At 32.1% G+C, this 6,166-nt stretch overlaps 1 long non-coding RNA gene across 9 annotated transcripts; it reads right to left on the bottom strand.

The window, feature by feature from the left end:
- Positions 1-298: 298 nt before the first annotated feature.
- On the bottom strand, positions 299-4,529 carry LOC141724071 (uncharacterized). Of its 9 annotated transcripts, none has more exons than XR_012576475.1 (7): positions 4,214-4,529; positions 3,177-4,101; positions 2,370-2,426; positions 1,822-1,978; positions 1,246-1,500; positions 714-778; positions 299-500 (listed from the first exon to the last, which is right to left on the bottom strand). It is a non-coding gene; the product is annotated as an uncharacterized LOC141724071 (long non-coding RNA). The 9 variants fall into 9 exon arrangements; XR_012576470.1 differs by having other exon boundaries at positions 1,822-2,426; positions 3,177-3,330; positions 4,021-4,134; positions 4,214-4,521; XR_012576473.1 differs by having other exon boundaries at positions 1,822-2,426; positions 3,177-3,260; positions 4,021-4,134; positions 4,214-4,521.
- Positions 4,530-6,166: the final 1,637 nt, after the last annotated feature.

Here is a 6,166-nt window from a genome sequence, read left to right as displayed (position 1 = left end):
TTATGCAAGTTAAAATACGTGCCAGACACTTTCTCAGAAATGTAAACAATTGGAAGAAATTGAGGGAGTATCATTTATCTCTAGTTAAGAAAAATAATAAAATTATTTATCATTTTTTGTTAAGTTTGATTAAATAAAGCCATTATCATTATCATTATGTTATTATACAATAAAGTCGAGTAAAAAAATGATTTATAAGTTTGCCGCTATTGGAGTGTTGCTATTTGCAAGTGTGGCGTGCGGTATGTAGTCCTTTATCTGTTATTGAGAAGAACTCTCTATTTTACTTCGACTGGGGTAATACAAAGTGGTGGCTGTGATATTATAATCAATTGTTCAATATGAAATTCAAGGTATCTCATAACAAGACAGTTTACATTTTTTTACCCATGCCAGCAATTCAAAGAAGCCTCCAAAACTCAAAACTCAGACAAACTCCATTCCTTTTTTGCCAATGACAGCTTCCTCCAAAGCCAGTCTAGATTCTCTTATCTGGTATGCTACAAATCAAAAGAACACACATGAACCCCTATATTCTTGATTTGCAGAATTAGTGTTGATACACTTCTTGTATAAGAAAGTAAAACAATTCACTTCAACTATACATAAAAGAGTGAAAAAGAGAAATCATTACCAGAAATTGCTATTGCTTGAATGTAACATCAAATTTATCATAATAGTTTATTGAAGTAAACATTTATAAAAAACTCCACCTCCTTGTTCTTGCACAAGCTGACCATTTCTTCCTTTTCCTTTTGGTTAATCAGCTGCAAAGGACCTGAAACATTAAAAACAAAAAAAAGAAATGATACATATAATAGGTACTCTTTGAGTTGGAACATGGATCATAATAAAATAATGTAATTAAGTTTTACTTTCTTTGATTGCTTTAAAAATGCAAGTATATTATCTCCGAAAATATGAAAGGGGCAAACTTTGGAAAGTTTCAAGTAATTAAACACTAAAAAATTGGTCATTTGTCAATGATATCACATGCACTTGTTTTATACACAACACATAGCATGGCCAATTTGAATGCACTTCCGGAAGAGTAAGAACACACGATATCATGAAGAGACAAAAGCATACAAGGCAACCAATTTATCTATTCATTTCCAAAGCCAATTGGGAGTGGCAACATAGAGCCCTGCCCCATATTATCAACGAAAAAATTGACTGACATGTTATAGGTGTTTTAACTAATGTTTTTTCAAGGACAGACTTAGAGTTAAGAATGTTTAGTACCTGAAGAGTTCCAAGACAGAACAAAGTTATGCCAATATTTTTATGCTTGTGATATGTAATTCCCGGTGAATCACTGCCGAGTTTGAGGCCAGTGCTCCATCCAGCAACACCAACGATGTAGGCCGAAGATTGACAGAAAGCGTGAAGGTAAAACCAGGCTGGATCAGCTGATTTAAATACCTTCAAGTACCAAGCTGTCAATGCCCCCAAAGGCAATAAAATTCCCCAGGCCACTGTATTCAGCACACCATGAACCTGTCAAATCATCAGAATCAGAATTCAATATCGATAATACCTTTATCTATAAATTGATTGCTAATTTTCTCAAAGAACATCGGTGCATCAGATATTCAAAGTGTCACCAACATTAGACACTTCGTCAACAATGACCTAGGATCATTAACCAAACAAACTAATCAGATGCTCAAACTAATTAATAAGCACTTTGACCAGCTTAAGAAACCAAAATATACAAATAGCTGAACAAAATCATTTATGATAATTATACCGTACAATTAATTAGTCCAAGCAGAAAATTTTAAAATAGGACTAAAATAAAAAGATTGATTGACTTACATATCTTTTTCATCTCTTCGAGTTCCCAACACCACCACCAGCACTAGCTTGAGCTGAACTAAAGTCCACAGTTCCAACAGAATTTGTATTAGCTGAACCCAGTGCATGTGCACCTGGATTATCACTCGAAACAGGCCCTTCTTGCCACAGATAATGACTTGAATAATAATGTTATTACAACGCAATGAGCAACAAAAAGTCAACAGATTAACAGGAAACATAATTGTAAACCTTAACTTGCAGGAGTAAAGGACGAAGGCAAGATAAAATAATGGTAAAAGTCTAAAATCGAACATGAATTGGTGGCAACAACGCAAGCTCATAACCAAGAATAAGATATCAATGCTTCTCAACCCCCCATCTAATTGAGGAACTTAGTGGGAAATTCTTATTAATGAGTGTGTTACTTAAGCCTGCTACCAGTGAAGCTCCCTGTTCTTGGATGATTAGTTGCACTAAATTTATATTAGTATATAGTAATTTTTCTACACGTAAAATCATCAAAAAATAGTTGCATAACATGTAGAGTGATGAGTAAATTGACGTACCGACATGTATTCTGCAGTTTTGCCATAGTGCAAAGAGGTGTCCTCGCAATTGGCCGCCTACTTTCCATTATTGGTTTGTAAATTATTAGAAAAAAGTCGTACTGAATGAATGCATTCTACAATGCTGAATAAAGTACTATACAAACATAAATATTTGCAGTTTGTCATACTGCAAAGAGGCATCCATGCTCAGGCCAATTGTTTGGTCTAAGCATATATAATTAAATTAAATTTGAAAGAAATCTAAACCTTGTTACGTAAATAAAGTATCAGCATCCAAAACTTGAATCTGAATACAAATGTAGCAGGCAAGAACGTTTTAATTATTAAAAGGTATTTGTTGTTATCTTTTTATAACCACAGAGGGTGAGTTTGTCATTAAGTCATTTTTGTTCAGAATTCAAACATAAACTAACTATAGAACAAATCTATTAATTAATAGGAATAGTAAAAACCATAACTTGTGAATCAATACAACCAAAGTGATTCAGGCATGCTAAGAATCTCTCTAAATTGAAGCCTAAGTAAGACTCCTTATCATGCAGAACTAAACGGCCTGGGTTGAAACATGTTGAGTGGCTTGGCAACAACCTTTAGGTCACACAGAGATAGAAACAATATGTTGTGGCTTACAATAACGCTTAATAAAATAAAAGATGAACACCAAAACCCAATTAATGTAGCGATTATACATAGGCGGAGGATGAGAACATGGACATCTTGTATTAAGGCATTAAACATCAGATCTACTCTACATACGTGCAGCAAAAAAAGTCAAATAGTGTTGACCAAATAAAAGCCTCATACCTTTATAGAACTACCGGTCAGAGTCTGCAATCCAGTTCTTTCCTTTTAGTTCGATCGTATGTCCCTTTAAGTTCGATCGTATGCCTTAAAATGATAGAAAATGAATACACACTACAACACGATATGCCTTAAATGAATAGAAAATGGATACATCCTACATCACAGGAAAAAATATAAAGAAATATGAATTAACTGATTTAGCCACGGGAAGTTGCTTATTATATATAATATATTATATTTTATACAACTAATTCATAGTCAAAATAGAAATATTAGAATAAATAGCACTGCATGATAATATTCAGTAAATATATGTAAGAAATTACGCAAACCTGAATATTACAACACACTGTCCTATGATGTGTTCCAATGAATATCAGACAATTGCCATTTTAGAAAAAAGGGAGGTTGTGCTACAAATGTCCATCATTACATATCTTCATAGTCACCCAAATACACACTTTGAGAAATTATATTATCGAGATATAAAATCAGCCAAAATACACTGCACAAATTATATTAAACCTAACATTGCAAGACCATAATAATAGAGAATATTATCGAGATATAAAATCAGCCAAAATACACTGCACAAATTATATTAAACCTAACATTGCAAGACCATAATAATAGAGAATCGCATACAAAACAGGAGCAAAAGAGCAACATATACATTGTTTAAGTTAACCACTTTTTTTGGCGATTTATTAGCCCTAAACTTCTCGTGCAGTTGTAATTCGTAGGTTCTACATTTGCGTAATCAGGTTCACAATTACATCACATATCCGGTTGCAGTTTTAATATACAACATATATAAAGCAATTATGTGATTAACTATACTTGCCTGAACTGTTAGCGTCAAATGAACCCTATATAGCCCCTGATAGATTGTAACCATCCTGACCTTGAGATAGTTGTTTTGCATCTGAATTGAGAGAGACGAAGCAAAAACCAAATTCTAATATATTATATAACATGTATGTATCATTCAATTTATGCACACAAGTCTACAAAATCGAAACTCAGTATAAACATACCTTGTTAAATCAAGCAAGCGGTACATATAAACAACCCTGGCGCTTGATCTAGTGGCAGACGAAAAGGTTGAAATTGTTTAATATAGAAGATAGAAAGCCTAAAACTGATTATCAATTGATAGAGAAGAAGACAGAAAGCCTAGAACTAATGAAAGCCTAAAACTGATTATCAATTGATAGAGAAGAAGACAGAAAGTCTAGAACTGATGATTAATTTTGCAAGAGAATTTTTCAAAATTGAGAAAGGCCCAAAATGAGAGAAATCGGGTAAAAGGAAGCTGAGGCCTGCCACGTCACTCACGCGTGATCCTCCTTTATATAAATATATAGATATAGATATAATAATAGATAGATAATAGATAATAGATTTGGAATTTTAATCATTTCAAATTATAATCCAGATTTATCAAAAGAAGTTTAAATGCAGTAATAAATGTCAGATAGTTGGCATGATCAAGATCCTTCCATTTCTAGTAGTATTAAAGAGAGTTAACTGCACATAATTCTTTGTAAAGAAATTTAATTACTCATACAACTGTAAGCTTCTGTAATAAAAGTCGAAAACCAATGACGACTTTAAAGAGAAGAATTCAATTTGTACTTTTGGTATTCATGATTCACACCATTTTGTATTGTACGTTATTGCCTTTCTAAGTTTTATCTAATTCTACATGAAATATTTGTTCCTATTTGAATGTAGATTTTTGTTAATAATTATTTATATGCATGTATACATGTATAACTATAGTCTATATTTATTTATATACATTATTGTTGAATTCAGGTTGTCGGGCAAGTGATGGAAATAGAATGATGATTAAAGAACGTGTTGAGAGGGAGGTGGTGGATAGAAAACTGCTAAATATACCATGGTGCTTGGGAAGGGAGTGCAACGATATTGATTGTGTATGTTGTGTAGTAGTGCTTCCTTTTCAATGTTGGGCCGGACCCGATGCTATGAAAGCTTGTACTGCAAATTGTCATCCAGAATTGCACATCTAAATTAAATTTACTGGCATTTTATTAGATACAATGATTACAAGTTTTTTTTGCTCCTACACTCTTTTATATTCTATTAATTAGGCTAGTATTGTATGTAATTTTGTTTATTATTAATTAGATTTAGGGATATCGAACGATTTTGTTGGATTTTGAAAATCCGGGCGCTTTTTATTTGTATTTTAAATAATTTAATAAAATCTGCATGTATTATATTTGGGTTTAATAAATATATTTACAATTTTGAGGTATTCAATAAAAAAAACATACTTCAATTTCAAATGGTATTAAATCAATATTTAAAACAATCCTTCAAAATATCAATGAGTTAAAAATGTCATAATTTTTTGGGTTTATATTGTTAAGGAACCAGTAACTCTGAAATCTTAAAATATTAGAGTAAGGCCCTTTCCATGGTCTTATATTAGTATAATTTTTACAATTTTATATTATTTTTAACACTCGCCCTCACTCGAAAGCTGATTTATGGGTTAAAGAGTGGATCACATCTTTAGGACATTAATTTATGTTTCGTGCCATGACAAATTGTGAGAAATATTGGAGGTCGCAGGGATCAATCATTAATCATCTTCCACCTTGAGATCTGATACCATATTAAGAAACCATTCACTCTAAAATATTAAGTTGTTAGAGGAAGGCCCTTTTTGGGATGTTATACTAGTATTTTAATATATCTATATAGGGAATTGTTCAAATGAGAACTCCAATTATAATGAGATATGAGATCTAATCTCAGGCACCCATTTATAATATTTTTTATTTTTCTTTTAATTCCAACCACACATTTCTTTTCTTCCACCCAACTATTTTCTTATCAATTCTCTCTCGACACCCAGCCCCACATACCACCCGATGCCACTGTAACGACTCGTATATTTTTAGTATTATTTAAATATGTAATTATTGAATAATTAAATAAATAAAATATGTGTA

Source organism: Apium graveolens, chromosome 5, assembly GCF_009905375.1.
Source record: "Apium graveolens cultivar Ventura chromosome 5, ASM990537v1, whole genome shotgun sequence".
In the NCBI taxonomy this organism is placed as follows: Eukaryota; Viridiplantae; Streptophyta; class Magnoliopsida; order Apiales; family Apiaceae; genus Apium; species Apium graveolens.
The sequence above is the reverse complement of the archived record's forward strand: the minus strand, read 5'-3'. Positions and strand labels throughout refer to the sequence as shown.